At 37.4% G+C, this 20,673-nt stretch overlaps 1 protein-coding gene across 8 annotated transcripts in view; it reads left to right on the forward strand.

Annotated features, from left to right (window-relative positions):
* The window catches only part of DPYD (dihydropyrimidine dehydrogenase), a 366,543-nt gene that overhangs the window by 210,832 nt on the left and 135,038 nt on the right, over positions 1-20,673 (forward strand). The gene's annotated exons all lie outside the window — the stretch shown is intronic.

Genomic DNA, 20,673 nt, shown 5'->3' on the forward strand with positions numbered 1-20,673 from the left:
TAATTGCATTTACTCCTGATTGACATTGTTGCAAAAGCAGAATGAAGTCCCATATGTTTAAAAAAGCTGACAGGTTCTTGTGTTAAAATACCTATTACTAATCCAAATATGTATGTGAATGTATTCTAAATAACATTTCTTATCGTTATTTGAGATACATAATTACCTAAAGTTCTCACTACTAATTGCGATTGTGGGACTCTATCCTTCAGTCAGGAAGCATAGGATTTTTGTGAATAAATCCTCTATTTATTCAAGGAGGAGACAAGTGAATCTATCCTGTGAACTTTGGAATTACTACTTTAAGAAATATCCAAAAAGCTTTTGTCATTGCTAATTGCAGAATCCAATTTTTGGTCTATAGAAAAAGGAAATAGGAACAGACATTTTCAATAATCCTTTAATATTCATGTTATATTAGTTTTTAATTGTAATTTCTCACATCATGTATTATAAGGTCATAACTTTAGATTTGTGTGGAGGACTTGATACTACTTCAAAAATTATTTATACTGAATTACAGTAATGCTGTTGAATTATTATTGAGTATTGACATTTTATACTATAATCTATTTTGGCTTTCCTGGTGCATTTTGGATTATGAAACAGTTAATTACAATGCAAGTATAGGTCTCAAAAGTAGCTATCACCACCTTTTCACTGTTCTAGAACATATATTTAAACCTACAATATGTTAGTAAGTTTAAAAATTATTTTTGTCCTTAATTTCTACTTGCCTGACTACTCTGATAATTTAGTGCCATATAAGAGTTTAAAAAAATTAAATTCCTAAACCGCATTACAAATGAAAAAGACATAAACTAATGTTATTGCTGAATGTTTCTTTGTTAGCAGCTGACCTTCCATTCCTAGAGAAAAGAAAGTCTTGGCTAGAAGACAGTTCAATAAATGAACAGGCTATATATTGATTTTTCTCCCTCTTTCCTTGTTATGTAATATGATTTCCCTTCCCTTGCAAGGGTTGCTGTTGTACAGGATAGGGCTGGGATCATGGTCATGGAAGCGTATGGGAATGTGTAGACTAAGGAAGGCTGTCACAGCAGTCAATAAGATCTGAGAGGTGTTGACTAATTGCCTGCTAATTACACAGTAAATTGTCTAATTAAGCTGATGGTTAATTAGGGTACGCTCGCACAGCAGTCTTATGGAATTTTTGTCTGATGTCTGGGAAGCAGCTTGTGTAATTGGCAAACTGGTAAGGACTGGCAGAGAACATGACTGGGAAGCACGCTGCCAGTAGATGACAGAATAAGGATGCGTTTGCACAAAGGTTGTCATGTGAACACGCAGGGGTTTGTTAGCCTTCTCCAGCTACGTGGCAGCCAGCACAACGAGGAATTGAGCTGAAAGCTGCTGGAAGCTGTAAATAAAATAAGGCTTAAGCATGTGATATTAGAAAAGCAGTGACATGTGCTCTTATATTTTAGTCAGTTTGAACTTTAGATAAACACAGGGTATCAAAATTCTCATGTACAGAACTTCACCAAACTGTGTGACTTGACCATGGCAGTAATTATGGTATTTTGATCTATTTAGTGGAGTCCTAAAGTGATCCTGTTTCCAGGGACATGCTTTATGTGTTGTTGTTGAAAAAGTATAGCTGTTAATAAGGATGCTTGCCAGCCATCATAACCGTCATGTGTGGCATTCTGAATGCACTTTAGTTTGCATTGTGTCCATCCCTAAATGTGACAGAGTATGAGCAGGTCACAGTGGTGCTCTGAATAAAATATGTGTGCACTATGCATAACCATAATATCATTAATAAAAATCTAGATTCCAGATTCTGACCCAAAGGCAATGGAAATGGTCAGGAATACTAAGCAGAGAGAACCTGGACAGCACAGGAGTACAGACACCAAATTCTGCCACACATCAGCTTGCTGTGACTTAAATTTTTCATTCGGTAAAATGACATGGCATGTGGACTTTCTTAAAGTTAATTACAAATGTAATTATCCTTCAGAATCAAAGTTGCACAACACAGGATTGGGTCTTCACATGACATTGTGATGTAATTTTGAGTTACGTATCTGCAAGATCTATGAAAAATATAGCTCTTTGTACATCATGAGCTAAACCAAAGAAGGTGTGCATGTATATATGTGCTTATTTGTTAAGAATGTTTTGATGTCACTTGAGCAAAGTGAAACTTAATGTCCACTTTGTTTCTTGGAAATCACATTTGTTTCAGTGGTCCCCATCATTTTACTTCTAAGCATTTGAAGTATGTGGTTTAGACACAGTGTCTTTCTGGAACAAAAAGAAAAATTAAGTGAATTCCAGATCCGGTTTGCTGCTGAAACTGTTGATTTTCATTTTTTTTCTTTTAAATTTAAAGCACATATATGTTTCTTCTCCCATAGAAAAAGAATTTCAAAACAATCAAACTTTGAGGGATTAAATTGTACTTTCTTTGAATTAATAAAGCCAATCGTATCCTGTGATCTTGCTGCTTCTACTTACCTGCACAGTTAATAATGCCTTTATGTAGCACCCTCTATGTTGTGAATGTTTATGATTTTTCCTTCAAAAATAATTGAGTAAAATCACGGTACGCTAGGAGCATTCTCACTGTGCCAGCCATCAGACACAGGACTCCAAACACACAGGGGCTAATCTGGAAGGCCTTAAACCTGCTCTGAGGGGGATTATAACAATACCTGTAATGTTGCTCCTCTGCATGTATTTCCACAGAAGAAAATGCTACAGTTCCCCTGCATCAGGTCCCATGAATTATTGCATAAAACAAAAAAGGTGAGGTACATTGATTCAAGTCAAAATCATACAGGGAGGCCCTGTGTACATAATTTTCTTTCAAATAAAATATACTTTAAATTTGTATTTAATATTTACATGTATGGTTTTTCCACATCTGTCTGCACATATGAAAAAACAAACCTCCTCAATTAATTTTTCCTTACTGTTTTTAAGGATTATTCTTTAAAAGTATTGGAGAAACTATTGTTTTTGCTTCTGACAGCATATTCAGGAGCAAAGCTCACTTCACCAGCCAACTGCAACTGAAAGCATACGGTGCAACCATCACAGTTGCTTTCATTTTCTGTCATGGGGCAGCAAATGGATACATTCTAATGCATTTTATTCTCTGAAGACAAAGAAAGGAGTTCAGAGGATAATTGTTACCTTATTATATCCTTCAAAAGGAATTTCTGGCACATGCTATTATGATTTATGTTTTAATAAATCACACAAACATAGGAAAGCATGTCTCCAGTAATTCACATGGTATACTAAATGTAGGTATATAAAGCCCTATTGCAATATCACGATCTGCAATAAAAATTGTATGGCAATAATGCTGCTGTTAAACAGCATCACTAGCCAACTTATTTTAGAAATCAGTTTTTTTTAAATGTACCAATTTTTTTCATCTGCATTTATTGCTCTATCTTATATGACTATGGAATCTATCAAAATTGGGAGCATTTCCCAAACGTCCCTAATGCAGTGTGTCCCAAAGCATCTTCCTTGTCTATTTTCAAGCCTCATGCTTAAACAATGGAGTGAGAGGACGCTGTTGGCGTGGTGTCGGCGTTGTGTTCAGCTTTATTGCCTGTGATGGTTCTCTCCCTGTGCAGTTCAGGAGGGTTCCTGTTTGCACCCTTTTATTTAATGTGTGTATCAAGCCATAGAGAACGTTTAGTAAAGTGACATTGATTGAAGTGTTTTCAATATGTTGAAACTCAGCTTTATAACTCTCAACTGATTTAGCTGGAGCAGCTGATTGTATTGTTCAGTGTTTGTGGGAGACTGGGGCATGGTTGAAAGCACGCTGAGCAAAAGTCAATCCAGACAAGATAGGAGTGATGCTGGGATCATTAGAGAAAACTTCCAGAGGCTACAGCAAGAGAATTATCAGTCCTTCTGGCTGAGGGATGTAGTTCCATTCCAGGCTGTAGCTGCAAGAACAGACAAGAGCCAGAAGCCTACACCCCTTTCGTTTTCTGAATACAAGCTTTGCAATGAGTATCCATGCTTTATATTTCAAGATTAACCTACTGCCAGCCCATGCTATATTGGACTGGGTCTTCAATCTACCCAAATATTGTTAGTCTTCATGGCTTGAATTCTGCAAGGGGAATCAAAACTGCCCCCAGCCCATAGTGCCTGTTTGGGGAGCAGAAGGAGATGCTGGCAGTTCACAGAACACTGTTGTTGCACGTGCTTGGAGCTCCTGCCCAGGGTGATCTGTAACAGCCCAAATCCCTTAACTGCAGCACAAACTCAAAGAGCTTGTTTTTCCTCCCTAACTTTGCAAGAATTGAGGAAAGGATGAATACTGGGTTTCTAGTTACTACTGGTTTTTTATTATTCTGTTTAAGTTTATACTGCTGCCAAGAGCAGTGTTCTCAGAAGGTCAGTTGAGGGCTGCTCTTGTGTAGGAGGTATATTTTAAAGACTGACAGGAGTACCTGGAATAGGTGATTTCATGTGGAGGTAATGCAGGTCTCGAACACATAAATAAGCAAAATTTTATTTTCCTATATTCTGGATATAGTCAAACTCAGATGAATTTCTCTGTTGACATTCATGGATTTTTTTGTTTGATACCCAGAAACGATTTTTGCCTTTAAGAAGAACAGAATATTGGAGTCCATGTCCAAATTTTTGGAGTATGTATTTCTGAGTGTCACATTTCTTTTTTCATTTCTTATTCTAGGCTAAAAATCTGCATTTATCTTGGTTAAACTGGAACAAATCTATCAGCCAGAAAATTCATAATAGTATATTATAATTTCTTTTTCTAGAAACAGCAATGCCAATTTAATCTTCACTTTACAATAATACTGTATATATCCAAATACATGGTTTTCTTTACTTGAGCAACTTTACTCTCATAATATAATTTACATTTTCATTTCTATTTTAACACTATGGTTAGAGAAGGCTCTAAAAATGTATGAGAGAGAGAGCAAGAATATATCTGAGAGTAAAGTATTAAAATGATAAACCAAGGACCATCAATCTTATGACTTCTTTCTTATGCCCCTCTCTACAATACTAAAAGTGATGCTTTGCTACTGTAGCAAAAATTGTTCTTACTGTGTGTTGGGAGTTACGTACCTGTAGATATATAAGCTCTGTCTTGTGCTGTTTATTTCCTTGCTTTTCGGTGGTGTTTTTTGTATTTCTTTCATTCCTTCTTTTACACAATTTTAAAAAATTAGTTCCAGAGAGTGCAAGGATTTAATGAGGTTTTAAATGACCAAAAAATAACAGTTTCTACAGAAAGAGAGTGACGTATTTCAAACTTTCTTAAAATTAAATCTGGTGGTCAAATTTATGCAGAGGAGAGACTTGATTCTTTGTCCAACATCCTCCATGTCTAGCTTGCTTCAATTATGTTCCAAGGGTTCACATTCCTACCAGGTCTCCTCCTCATGTGTTTTCCTTGTCTTTTAGGAAAACTTTTTCCAGCCAGCCGTTTCTCTGCCTAACTGAGCTGGTATCATGGGCAGTGGACCATCCATAGGTGTTTGGCTTTTGCAACATGTGCTGGACTGCTTCCTGTTCCTACTGTAAATGTTGGAACACAACATCACCCAAATTCCTGCTTTTCTATCTATTACTCAGGAGTTCACAGTGTGCTTGCTGGTATTCAAAGCCATAATGTTAGTGCCTGTTACATACAAAATAATATGACTTAATAGTGTAATTGAGGATGTAGCACTTGCATTCAGCACGTGTATTTACAGTGAAGTGTCTTGATATAGCTGAGCTCTCAGGGACAGAAACATCAAGTTCAACAAAGAAAAACATTTTTTTCCAAGTGGTGGAAATGAGAGTTGTTTATTTTGAGAGATCTTATGTAAACGTAACTGGGGGAGGAAAAGTAAGCCAACGTTTCCAGCCAATCCACGCCTGTACACGCACATCTCTGCTGGCTGGAGCTTTCCCCTTTGGTGCCGTTAGCATTTTCATTTCAAAAAACGACTGTCTGCAGTGGAAGCAGTAAAAATGTTCAACCTGTGGTTTAAATTATTGATTTTTTTGAATATTGAAGCAGTATTTCAAATGGGTTTTGTTTGAGTTACTTCAGGGTAGAGGGTTCCAGAGGTAATTTGATATCTAAAAGCCTGTGTATTTCAAAGCCATTTCAGTCTTTTGAGTTCCTTCAGCTGATTGGGTAAAATACCTTATTGTCTCTTGAATTGCAGGCAATAGATAAACTGCAGCTCAAGGTTAGCGCGTAGACCAGCGTACAATGCTCCTGGTGATTTATTATGCGTACTCAGTGTCCAATCAACTGACAAAAAATACCTCATTTATTTTTAATGCAGTAACTTATCTTCACTTAAAAAAGAAAAAATCTTTTGAGATGCTAGTGTTCACAATTGAGATGGGGGAGCTCTGTTTCCTGTATCGCTAGGCAATGATGCATAATTAAAATTAGGTGAATTCATGGTATAAAATCCAGTATGTGTAAATAAGAAGTAGGTGCATGTGTTTTCACAAACAGATCATTAAGTTACTGCAGAATAGAATGGCTGTAGGAAAGAGAAGTCACCTTTAAACAACTGCAGTAGAAGCAGCGCTCACTCTCTTTCACAAAGGCTGGGTTATTGGTGGTTGTACACATGCAGTGTTTAGGAAATGAGCCATTCTCAGAACCCTTCTAGTCACAGGGGGGAAAAAGGTAAAAATGGTATTACTTTAATAAGGCTCAGATCTGGTGGTGAAGCCATATTGAAATGAATATTGGAGTTGATGGGAACTGTGTAAACTAAATTAGTTGCAGGAATGGGCCCAGTTAAGAAGGGTTATTACCACTAATGACACTAAATATCACAGAATAATGGTGTGAGTTAGATTTTAAACAGGTTTTTTGCCTTAAGGAGGCTATGGTTTAAAGAGTACCAAAACTAAAAAAAAAAGCAAAAAAAACTTCACTGAAGTATGGATTATGCAAATTTAAAAATTATGCAATTTGTTTTGCATATTGGTATATATATGGCATATATGTTTAAATAAAATTAAAATATATGAATATAAGTTGTGAGAAAATGTGTGGCATAAAGAGTTTATGTAATGCCCAATTGGTTTCCATCTTAAAATAACTCTACAACTACAATACAATCCTACAATAACTAGTTTCTGTGAGTGTAGTTTAAGAATTTGTCAGATTTTGTTGATCCTCTTGGGATCTGCACTACAGTGTTTTGCATTGTAGTTTACAAAATCCCCTTTAAATCCCACGAGTTCCTGCTGCACTAGTGTGTGTACAGAACAGTTTTATCCGTCCTGTCCTAGGTGGGCAGCAAAGAAGTCTGCCCTGCCCTGTAGTACTGGCTGCACTAGGGGAAGGTTGTCTAAAATAGCTGAGGTGTAAAAATCCAGACCCGTAATTCCTCCAAAACCAGAAATGTGCTGTCTCTGCCTGCCTATATACTTAATTGTTTGGCGCATTAATTGAGCATAGACTATGCTGTATAGATGAGTCTCCGTATGTGGGGATAGGCTTTGGGCTGAGAAGAGCCTTGGTAATTCCTGGGTGTATGAGGTAACGCTGGGTGTCGGTGTTGTGGAGCCCTCCTTGGCCCTGATGCAAACTTGGCTTCACCGCCCTTGGAGTGAGATTGCTCCTGTGATCTGGCACGTGGAAGTAATGGGTATATCCTGTTTCTTAGTGATGTTTTGCAGTGAGCTGTGCTTTAAACTCCACGTTTCCATGGTAGGAAGAAGGAGGCAAAGGCAATCCCTGTTCTGCCCTCTCTAGCTCAGGACAGACTTACTCTTAGTATTCCAGTTTTGAGCATGTACAAGCCTTTTGTAGCAGGTCTCAGCTGGCTGTGCCATTAATGGTGCCAGAGATCCAGCCCCAGCTGTCATATACTTTCTTGCACCCCTGTGGCAGTAAGAGTGGGAACATTTACAACAGATTCCCAAATGAAACCCTAACTCAATTATAGTGTCTAACAACCATCTTCCTATTGATTTCAGGGGGAATGGACTTCATATCTACCTTATCTGTGTGTGCCTGCTAGATCCTCTGATGAGCATATTTACTTAACTGACAGACCTGAGCAATGACTCCAGAGAGGGCTGGGGTTTGGGACTTGTTATACATTTGATGAAAAAGGACATGCCTAGCTTAGAATATTGTTTTTCCTTGGTGGTAAACAGGAGAATGGTCCTGCTAGGAATTTCCATGTATCATGGCTGCTTTTGGTTCTTACAAGAATATTTTAATGAGCTTTGATCTTTTTGCTGTATTAAATTTGTGCTTTATGTCCCACAGGGTGGATTTTTGAAAGCCAATAGAATGTGTCATTTTTCATGGGCATTTAAAAAAGTTAATAGGCATTGACTAAGCTACTGCTATGAAAACTTCAGGTGAATGTAGAGGAAAACCAGACTTGAGATGGGGCCTCTGTGTCTGCGTCAAACCCCGACAATCTGCCACAAGCAGATGGGAAACAGAGCTTGTCCTTTGGCATAAAAATTCTATGTGCACTTCAGCACTTCTCTACATGGATTTCTGCCTGTCAGAGAGGGTATAACATCTGCAAACACTGAATGTTTATTTATTAAGAGCTCAGTCTGGAAAAGCAGAATCAGCCCATCAGGCAGGAAATCTCCACTTTGAAGCTCTCAAGTGGAAAAAGCCATTTCTGTCTAGATTATTGAGCCCATGTGTGGTACCCTTGTGATGACTGATGGATGATCACACGGTGCTCTCAGAGGACTCAGATCTCCCGATGACAGACCCGGGTATGCTGGTTCTACCCTTCCTGAGCTTGGTCCACCCAGGATTTGCATTTCCAAATGCACTCCCTGGGATGTTTACATCCTCCCCCAAGTTCTGTATGAGCCATCCTGCTAAAGAATGCTTATCAATCAAAATATGCCAGCAGAGTTTGTTCCGTGATTCAGGGGGTCAGAAAAAACCTATTAGTCATTACAAAAATGGTAATTAATTCAGGATGATAGTTTTATTTTCAGTGCATGATTTGAGATTCCTTGCAAGTTGATTCACAGAAAAGTAATTTTGAAAGAATGTTGTCAATTAATTGATTTTTTCCTCTTTTTAGCTTGAACCTATTATGGAAAGTAGTTCAACTACTTTTATGTCTATGAACATAAAATCTAAAAGTTTTCATGCAATATTCTTATGTGGCTCCTTACTCTGTAGCCAATACAAAGAGGAAAATGCCAGGGTTTTTTCATGAATTTTAAGGTAGATGAGGCCTCCAGCAAAAATCAAAATCTATTTTAAAGATCCCGTCTAAAATGTAGTGCTGAATTAAAATTGGTTTGAATCTCTTACAAGATGTTCAAATGCTGAGCTAAAATTCACAGGGACTGATATTTTCATGGTTTGTTTATCCCCATGATTTTTGTATCCAGATCTCTGTATAATCAGGCTCTGAGACTGTGGCTTAGCCTTGAAATCCCTGCTCTTACAAAAGACCCTTTGGCTTCCAGAGGATTTTTACATAGAAAAAGATAAAAGGAGTATGTTCAAAACAAAGTTAATGTTTAAGAGCTCAGTTATCAAAGTAGTAATCTATGGCTAGATTATCTTGGAATGCAAAGCAAAATATTCCCTTAGATATTTCCATCTTCCCTGTACCTCTTTTTCTATGACTTGAAATTGTTTAATGCTACCTGGAGAATTGATACTTTGAAAGTTACATATGTAGCTATTTAAATAGCATCCCAAACAGAATTTGTATTGTCCTTGCATTTCGCACCCCTAAATACACACAAATGTTAATCAATGCTTATAGTACTTAGCATCCTTAATCCTAATGGAAAAAGAAAATATGAAGGTAGGTTCAAGACGTACCTCAGTATTTGCAATTCATCCCCAGCAGAAAATTTAAATACATGCTTGAAGGAAGTAATGTGACTCTCATCCTAATTACTCAATCCAGCAATAAAAATATTTTGGATTATACATAAATTTAAATATAACTTTGGTGATCTGTAACTCCCTGATGTTGATTCTTTGTGCAAGAATTTTAACAAGTCTTTAAATAGGACTGTAGTTAAAAGATTTTTATTCTTGATTATTGAAGAAATCATTTATTTTTCCCCTGAAGGTAGGCATCTAGTCTCCCCTCCTCCTAGGAGAATATAATAGTCTTGATTTACTTAGAGAAATCTGGAGGAAAATATTTTAGTGATGGTTCACAATTTACTAATGGAGTTTTACAAAACAGCCTCTAGGAACAGCTAGAAATACATTGATTATATGGCTTCCCTGTGAGAAAACAGTAATTAAAATTATACCACAGATTCTATCAGGACATGTTAATATTTAATTAGGCAATAAATGAGCTTGGTACAGGTGTCCAGAGTTGTTGACAGGAGCTTTTTTAATCCATGTAGTATTGTCTCTTAGATAAATAGTTACCTCTGTGCTTTTTCCAGTGTGAAGTTACATGCCTAATTAGCAGCCATTAGTATTGCTGTGTTAGAATTATGAGATGAACTGCAATTCTTTTCTATTTTTCTTCCAGAGAAGCTCATTCTGTGGTCTTGTGTGTCTTGGCTTCTAGGTCATCCTGTTAGGAACCTCCCGATACTGATGTTGCCCTATTGCCTTCCTACAGTATTTTGTTTAGCAATTAGAAAACAATGTTATGGAAACTAACATTGAGTTTTGTCTAATGATGATGTTTGAAAAAATAATATTAATTTGGTGTCCCCATCAAGTACAAGAAGAGAATTTGTATACTCCTTGTAAGCATGTCTCCCTTTAGTGACTCTTTCAAACTTCCTGATGCAAATATATAATGTATATAATATTTAATGCAAATTCTTCCTTCTCCTTCCTGGATCTTATTTTTTTAAGGGTTCTTCCCTATGTTCCTCCCTGATTTTCTTAGACTCACACTTCTTTAAAAGTGCCTTTTTATTCCCATTTCATGGGGCCATTCAGTAGCACTCATCTAGAAAGTAGTCTTAAGAATTGCTGCTCCTTTATTTGGTCAATTAAGTAGATTTACATCACATCAAGTTTTGACCACTGATTAGAGGATGATATTCCCTAACAACTGAAAATGGACTAATATTTTTAGATGTCTGTAAAATAATTAATCTGTTAATGCAAGCTAAGTTTTTATGATCTAAATCCACTGTAGTCCCAAGGGTAAGCATTATAGACTGAAGTACTGTATTTCAGTTATTATGCATTAATTTTCCACCTTTGTGAAGGTACACAGGTCCTTAAAAGCCATGGAACAGAAATTTCAGGTTGGGATACAGATCAAAAGTTGCAATCAGTGCAGGTATTTTATTTACCCATGTACTGCTATTTTATTCCATTTTCTTCTCAAATGGTTAGCATTGCATCATTTGTATTGTAGTTTTCTGTTCTTGTGACCTCTTACTGAAAATTAATTAATGTTTTAAGGAAATTACTGAACATTTTTCTCATCAGTCAGCTAAAGCAACCATTTGTTGATTAGGTAGTTTACTATATCAAAACACCAAGACTCAACAATCATAGAATCATTTAGGTTGGCAAAGACCCTTAGGATCGTCAAATCCAACCAATAACCCCGAACTGCAAAAACAGATCCAAAAGTGAATATCTGCATACAGATACAACTTTCTTTCAAGAACTGTAAGTTCTACTTCTCTCTTCTTTGATGGGTGTAGTTTTTGACCACAATACAGTTTGACAGCAGAAATTTAATCATGTCCTTCTGCTTAGACCTTTATCAGAAAGCTGATAAAATGTGTGCTCACACTGAACATTAGCAGGAAATTTTTCAAATGTCCTTCAGGTTTTTTTTTCTTTCTCTTCTTTCCATCCCTCACTTCTCTGTCTCTCACAGAGAAACTGATATAAAGCTGATGAGAATTTGGATTTGCTTTGAAAGCATCTTTTGTTCAAAGACTAATTTTAACCTTCTGATAGAAATTGCTTTTTGTATTCTGTTGAATGTGATATCTAGTAATTGTTTGTCAAGACAAAGTGCTGTAGGAAATAATACATTTTAAAAATTATCTTTCGTAATTACAGTAAAAGTGCCCTTATATTCTAATGCTTAGAAAACAAGCAAATATGCAAAAAAAGAGAAAAAAATTAAATGCTTTAATTTTAAAGCAATGTGGCCTTGTGTTGTAAAAAGTGGGGTTTTTTTAAACCGCTCAAGCAAATGTAATTGTCAGCAAAGATCAAATACTTCATTTTCTTATGAAATACACAACTCAGCTAGAAAAAAATTGTAGATTTGACATAAATATTATAGTTGTTACTCTAATTTTTTGTACTTCTTCTCATAGTTTGTATTGGTTTTGAACCTCCTAATTTATTATTTTATGAAGCTTAAGTTGCAGCTTAATATTAATTAATTAATATTAATTATTATTAATTAATATTAATATTAATATTAATATTAATATTGCAGCTTCTAGATGAACTGTCATGTCTGAATGAACAAAGTTTGGGGGATGGCTGTTGTTTTAAGCAAGGGCAGCAAACCATTTCTGTTTGACTTACAGTGGGGATGGGATTGTTCCACAATTATTCTCAGGTAAAGAGAGCAAATTTTATTTTTTTTTTTTAATACACTGATCTAGTAAGATTATCTGAAGAGCTTGGGGTTTTGCTGTCTTCATCACAAGTTATTGTACTGATGGCCTTCTGTCTGGGAATTGCATTAGTAAGGAAGGTGTGCTGAGCAAGCAGCAATGATAACAGCTTAGGTAGAAATGAAGTTCGGTGTCTGTAAATTTTGAAGTTTCTCATGCGTTCTCATGGTTAAATCTTAAAGCACTAATGAGACAGTATAGAAACACATCAAATATGTGGTAACTAAACCTCTTACTTGTCATTTGTCTTTCACACACAATATGAGTGGTTCAGCAGTTTTTCTCCAAAGTCCTGACGGCGCTGCTTTTTCCCTTGAGGGGCTGCAGTTTTCTGTGCTAACTTAGTGATTTGGAAAGCCAGCTTACTCGCTGAAGCTGTAGTGTTAAATTGGTTTAATAAACACAAATGCAATAGTTTAATGTTGTAAAAGCATTTATGAGGTAATGGACTATTATTTTTTAAAAATAGTATGCATAACTCAGCTTAGTCAGTCAAGAAATAAAGCAGGATATTAAGGAAGATTTACAAGCACTGTTTGTGTTCCACACTTCCGAAATATAAGTACAGATTTGGGTACTTTCATCTTTGCAAACACAGGACAGACATCAAAAGACAGATAAGAATATTTTTAAGGTATTCTTTTCCCCTCTGTAGCATAATAGATCTTGTATGTAAAAGCTGCAGAAGCACAATTTGTAAGTTACAGCAAGGTTCCTTTTCAAGATGTGTTCTGTACTAGTGGAGAGATCAGAACACTTATGCTTTAAATCACCAATGTGAAAAATGCTGGAAGGCTGAGGAAGTACTATATTTTTAAATTCAGTTCTTATTTTGGTGAAATAACTTAAAAATAATTATTTTACCTCATATTATCATGATATACTATCTGTCTTCAAGAAAAGGAGAGCAATGAAGAGGAGAGAGAGGGCTAGGTGTAGACAAAGCAATGAAAAAAAAGAAGTGTCTTTATGGTACTTTATTTCTCATACCTGGTGGCAGAGAGATTAGAGCAGTTTCTGCATGGTGGGAAGTTCTGAGATAAGTTTTTCTGTCAAGGTGGTTTTCATTTTTAAAAAATGCCTCTGTGTGCACTGAGGGGAAGAGAAGGAGAGTGTGAGGAAGTGACATGGATGAGGTTTTGTGCTCATATGGGAAGAATAAAGTCTGGCCTATTCCCTCACTAAAAAGATGCTAAATGCAGGTGTTACAAATTCAACAGGCAGCATTGCATGCAACATAGCAGTGGTTTGTGCACTGGAAGGTGCCAGCCAGTGGCTACATCAAACCTCCTTGGGCAGAAATCAAAAGCAAATTTTCCTGCCTTTCTTCATGAGCCACTAAATCTTCCCATGTTTTGCAAAAATCCTGCTCTACTAGATCAGGTCTTCACAGTTGTAACTGTTGGAATGGTTTTGTGTTTGTAGAGGTCCTTGCTGAGCATTTATCTTCCAGTTCAGCTGGAAAATCTGACTTGGGGAAATTCAGGAGAGCAAGTCAGTGCTTTGGGCCTCATGAAAGAAACCCTGCAGAGATGTAGTATGTCTCACTTCTGATGGAGAGGAGGGGAGGCAGCAGTCGGAAAGGTTGTATAGGAACAGTGCTGTGTGCAGTGGTATTGTTGCTTCAGGTTTCACTTGCCTTTTGTGGATGGTTAAAGCTCCAGAAGGGGTGATACTAGACACAGTCTGGCTAGACAGCTGAGTCACAGAAGAGGCAAATCATCACAAGACCTTGAGTGAGAGTTGGCAGGGAATTACGAGGACATAAGTCTGTGATGCCGTTCGTATCTATGAGGGTGTGCAAACAGCAGTGAGCCAGATTTCCAGAATGCTTTCACTGCGATATTAGGCAGAAAAAGGCAATGTCTCCTCCATATTTTCATGTAGGTGAAATTGTAATAAAGTTCTACTGTAATTAGGGAAAACTGAATCTTGATGTTGGGGGGTTGATTAAAACATTTAGAAAATAAGCTCAGAAAACATTTCACACACACTAGATTTTGAAGTCTATACAACCTTTTGGATATATTTTTGAAATGTTGGGGAGAAAAGCACATCATAATTTGGTTAAATAACTGCATATTTCAGCTACTGTACTTTGTTATTCAATTAAAGAAGGTGGTGTATTGAACATAGTAAGGTAGAAACTTATGTTTGAGCTGGTTTTTCACATTGCAGTTTATTGTGTACTAACTTCAGGTGTGCTGTTTTGACATACTGGACTAAAATACCGTAATAAGGTATTTATTTAGATCTCTCCTTCACAAAGAGGCCATTGTGGCTGCTTTGGTGCTCACATTGACGTTTAGTGAGCAGCAGCCCCAGGAACGTACAGATGCATACTCTGCTTGGCAAGTATAACGCCCTCCTTTCCTAGAAGAAAGAAAGGTCAAATAAATTAACTCTGTTAGAAATAGTAATCTGCTCATTGTGTTTAATCTTTTTTCTCATACTAATGAAAAAAAACTGACAATGGTCACTAATTCCTATCTGCTTTCATATGTTAAAGCTGAGAAAAGCTTAATTTGAAGTATGAAGTGACTTTCATTGACTTTGGGGGCCAGTGCTGCAAGGCAAGTTCTCTGTGTCTCTCAGAGTGAAGTAAGCACCTGTTATAGTATGATTAAATGTATTTTTAAAATCCAAAAATCTTAATTGTGCGTCAGCCATTTACATTGCAGAACAGCTGTATTTCAAGAGTGAATAGTTGTACAGTTGCTTAATATATTAATTAAAGCTACAATTCATTTATTTTCTTTCCATATCCAGAATAAAAATGCCCAGGTGTTCTCTTAAACCACTGTCATGTGAAAGGGGTGATTTTCTCAACCCCTTTGTGTTTTGATTAGTCTGTCAGTGTCCCAGGAAAGCTGACAGCCTTGTGCCTGCCCAGTCTGTCAGTGTCCCATTACGGGGACCCTTCACTGAGCAGTCACTGGATCAGAGGGCAGCTCCTCTGACATGTTCAGGGTCACACACTGACAGCATGAGAGACAGCCCTTCCTGGGGCTCCACAATTGAGTATATGACCCACTGCCAGCAACTGCCAGTGCCCTTGAAGAACTCCCACTAACAGTTTACAGAATAGCATTCTTTATTAATGTAATAGAAGATTGTGACAGGTTAAAGTTCAAAGATGGCTGGTGATAGTATATGGCTGCAAGATTGTATTCAAAGCTATATATGGATAAGCTCTAATTCCTAACAAAAGCTAGCTTGGAGGTAATCAGTGTACATAAAAGTACAGTTCTTACCCAATAGGCATCCCTACGGGTGAGAAGATGGCTCCCTTCAGCTGATCCCAGAAGGTGGGATGGAGTCTTCCCTATCTTCTCCCCAATTTTAACTTACTTTTATACTATTTTTTATGTTTGGGTGGAGCATGTATTGTGTGTGGGAAGTTGGGTATGTTGACTGCATTCCATCCAAGAAGTAGCAACCACATTTTCTCCCTATAATTTTCCATACTGTTATAACTGTGTCTGTAATTTTCCACTCCTCTCCATATTCTGTTTCATCCCCCTTAGCATGTACATTAACTGCAATTTTTGTAACTTTCCAGTTTTCTTTAATTTTACCCCTCTTTTCCCCACAGCAACCCTGTTATTTCAAGTGTTCATTAACGTACTGTTAGCTGAAATATTTTGAAAAAAAATTGGTCAGAAAAAGAATGTTTTGAGCTCTGCAAATCAATAGAAACACATTAGAACTTTGATAGGAAAAATCATAGAGATTTATTCTCTTGGTTATTTTTGTTATATATCTTTTATTGTATTTGCCTAGTATAGCTACATCAACTGAACAGGCATGAGGTGGCATACCTCTTGGGAGACTGCTTTTCTGCAACTGGTCTCAACGTGCTTTTCTCCAAATACTTTTTTTTTTTTTACCCTTTTTTTTTTAGTTTCTGAGGGACATGATTATGAAATAAAAAGTGAACTCAGTTAATGAAGTGCTATCTTCTTGGTTCCCTTAAAACAATAATTCTGAGAGAGAGGCGAATGGCTTGATTAATTTCTACGTGTCATTAACTTCCATGCCCTCAGATGACAGTGTTAATATTCACAATGTGAATTATTTCTCTGCTGATTGGTTTAGGAGAAACACACAATGGATGTACTTATCGCATGATCTAGCACTGCGCCCAACAACCCTTTGGATGCCCTAAAACTTGAAATGCCCCTGCAGTCCTGCTTTCATTGGTCATTATAGGCAGCATGGTTGCAATTTTACAACACAAAAATCTGTGGCAATTACCAATTGCAAATGTGGACAGTGTGAAGCAAAACAAATTTCAGAATGACTAGTAAGGTATGGACTGATATATTGATACATGCCCTTATTTAAATTTAGCTGACTAAAAGCTGCTCAGTGTCTGGACTTTAAAATGTTGCCTCAAATCTCCCAGCCCATTAGACTTAAGTAGTTTAGAATTCAATGATCTGATTGCAGAGTTCAGAGATTATTAGAGCAAATGGGGCCTGATCAATGCCTTGGGTCGTCTTTTCAGTGTGTTAATTAATTAATCAACAGGAACAGAAATATATGTGTAATGCAAATTAACTCAGTCTCAGATTACTAGAATACCAGAATTGGTCATATGCAGAAGAGGGGAATCCAAAAGCAGCAGGATGTTAGTGCTTTTATCTTTGTCACACCACTTTCTTTGGTGATGTCCTGAACTAGAGGTATTTGCAGGATTAGTGTGATTGTTTCTGCAGTGCTTTCCTGGAGAAATGAATAAGCTTTTGAGGCAATGAAAGAAATTCAGTAACTGAAATATTCATGATTCACGGTTGGCCCTTGATTCTATTTGTTGTCACTGTTTCTCTTCATTTACATTAACCCCAAAACAGGTTGTTTTGCTGTAATCTAGTACTGAATACAGTTTCCTTAATCCCCAAATCCACCTTGAATTTCAATACTTCCCCATGAAACAGAGTAATTTTATGTGGTATTTTCTGTTATCTTTGCCAATTATTTCAATTTTTCTTTTTCTTTTTTTTTTTTTCCACATGGCTTTGTTTTTTAGTGTGGAAAGATAGAAGCTTTGTTCTCCCCTAGCTCTTTGTTAAAAGTCTTCTGTCCTTGGTCTTCAGAGTACGTGAAAGTGCTGTTTTTCTCAAGGACCATACATTGTCTCCATTGAATGGGGGAGTTAGATCCTTTATTTGTTTTGGACACTGGGGACATTCTTCTATTCCTGTATGTGGACCTCTCCTCTCACCTGCATGCAGGAATCAGACCAGCTCATTGCTCAGATCATCTCTTTGTTTAGAACCGATAAAGTTTTGAGGTTCAAACCCTGAAGTACTTCTTGTCAGGCTTCTTATGTCAGTTCTGTTGTGGCTTTTTAGGCACACAGCAATTTTTATTAACAATAAAAGGGTTGTGTGCATAGTTGGGATAAAAGGAAAAAACTGGCGTTTCAGAAAAGAAAAGGAATTATCAGTGCCAGCATTTGGCCTCACAATTCCTACAAACAGGAGAAGTCAGTGCTCAATTAAAACACCAGCAGGTGGTTTGTCACAAACCCCATGGACTGGAGCACAAGGCCTATGTCAGCTGCTCTGCCCTTATCTGCTGGTTTTGGAGAAAGCAATAGCGATTGGCTAGCCACCAGAATTTCCTGTTTTAGTGAAACATGATACCTGTGGTACCATGTAAAATTCATTCCTAAGACCAAGGGTCATGAAGTTGGCTAAGCCCAGCCAATAGATCCTTTGCCCAACTCTTTCCTTGTTCAGCTTTCTCATAGCCATGTCAGGAAACAAAAGATGAAGAGGTTGGTAAGGCAAGTTCCTCAAGTGTAGGTATTTCACACTCATCTCAAAGAGACAATTTTCTGTCACTTGTGTGATTTTATTTTGTATGTACATAGACAGATTCCTTGAATGATCACATAAGTTATAAATTCCATTTTGTTTCCATGAACTGTGAGTCTCCCAGTGTCTGGGGCTGTCATGTGCTAACGAGAGACAGGAGGAGTGCCAGAGTGTCAGTCATTACAGACTCTTTCCATTTAGTTTAACTCTTAACTATGAGGGGCAAATGAGGAACGAGATCTTAAATAAGGACAGCATATTCCTCCCGGGAAGAGCCAAGACAAAGCAGCCAGGTGGTAATGTTTGGATTTCAAAGCCAGGAAGGATTTTTGGAAGCAGAAACAGCTTGGTCAGGAGAGATAAAGTGATGCATGGACACACCAAAGAGGTCTTGTGACACAGAGGCAGTAGGGAGGCAGTGAAGCTGCTTCTTCATTGGAAGAAACTGATGTCTGTGCTGCTGGGGAATGGGAGGAGAAGGTCCCTGAGCACCAAAAGGGATCTCACAAAATCTCAAGGAAAATTCTGCAGTGAGGAAATGTAGGCAGAGAGATGTATGTGTGTTTACTATTTCACATAGCTCTGTGTATCTCTTGTGGTCATTAAAGTGAAGAATGTCTGCTTTTGAGACAGTTTGCAAAGTCTGTGCATTCTCTGATTCAACTCTGTGGGATCCTGGAGAGAGAAGTTGTCACTCAGATGTTGACTATAACTGAGCTCTGGGAAAGAGTGTGTCAAAGCCATGTGGCTTCAGCAGCAGTTGCAGGGTCTGTGCAGGGGTCTCCATAGAAGGGAGAAGAGATTGCCTGGAGACCCAAGGCAAAGAGGAAAACTTGGGAGTGCTTTTGCATGGAGGCAGACAGAGGCTTAGAGAGAGGCCCACAAGAGGTATAATCTAGGCAGTAGTATCTCAGTCTTTGAATTCTTACCTGTAGTAAAATGAAAGTGAGTGGAAGAACACCAAGGCTTGTGCAGAGTGAGATAACAAACAGTACCATCAGTGGCTCTAAGCATTATCTGGCAAACATGCACACAAGCGAGCCGCAAAATGGAAGTCAGACCACGCACATGATCATAATTTGCACTAAACCCAGGAGTTTATTCCCACCAGCAGACAGGCTGTTCACTCAGGCTTAGTGCCATGCTACAGTAGCTACGTGGCTGCTGACTGCTTTGGAGCAGGGGAGAAGGCAGCCCGTGGTTGCTTGCAGCACGGTCAAGGTCACTGCCAGCTGCACGTGCCCACGTGCACCCTGTGCCCGAAGGACTCAGGTCGCACTGCCAGTCACCGGCTGCCTGTTTCCTCACAGGGGGTGGTGGCCAGTGTGCATGAACAGCTTTCTAGGATGAAGTCAAAGCACAAGCTCCTCTGAGGCAATTTAAAAGAAGCGAAATGCTCAAGAGGATAATGTGGAGCAAACTGATGTAAATGGTTCTTCTGCATAAACTTCAGTTTTCGTAATTTGTTCAGGGAGCAAGGGAAGTGCATTTTTCTGTATGGTTTTGGTTTGCATAAATTCAGAAAGTGTTCTGAATTATTTTTTTCTGAAAATATAACTTAACTGTTGAGAGGGAGGTGAAGCTTTTGCAATGAAGGGAAAATATTATAATAGGAAAAATGGGCATTAATGTGGGGTCCATGCTCCAGACTTACTAGGTCTGAAAATAGATGAACTGGTGAGATTACCTTGTATGATTTTTACATATGAAAATGGACATATAATTATCTATCAATATAAAATATTAGTGCGTATTTACTGTGTAATAATTCAACTTTATTAATTCAATTTTATAAGCAAATTAAGATTGCCTCAAATTTACATACAATGTGAAGAAAAGTCCCTTTATCCTCTGTAACTGCAGCATTTGGCAGATTCAGGAATAAATAATCTTTTGTGGCAAGGGTATGCCTTATCAAACATATGCAGATCAGTGCTAATTAATGCTAATTAAGGTTTCCTGTCTATCTAGCTGGAAAAACGTCCAAATGTTATGAAATCCAGTTAGTATGCCTATTACCCTAATTGTTTTATATGGGATGCTTCTTAATTAAAATATGTAAATTTACCTTAATTGCTATATACTAATAGAGGTTCATGTTATCTCACTAAAAATGACAAGATGGTTAGGAGGGGTACTTAAACAAATAATTCTGATACGTTTGTAAATAAATGACCTTTACTCAAAATTATTTTTAATTGGAAATTGGCAAAAGGAACATTTTGCCATCTATGTTTCTCTTTAGTTTTAAATA

The sequence above is a fragment of the Aphelocoma coerulescens genome, chromosome 8 (genome assembly GCF_041296385.1).
Source record: "Aphelocoma coerulescens isolate FSJ_1873_10779 chromosome 8, UR_Acoe_1.0, whole genome shotgun sequence".
Classification (NCBI taxonomy): domain Eukaryota; kingdom Metazoa; phylum Chordata; class Aves; order Passeriformes; family Corvidae; genus Aphelocoma; species Aphelocoma coerulescens.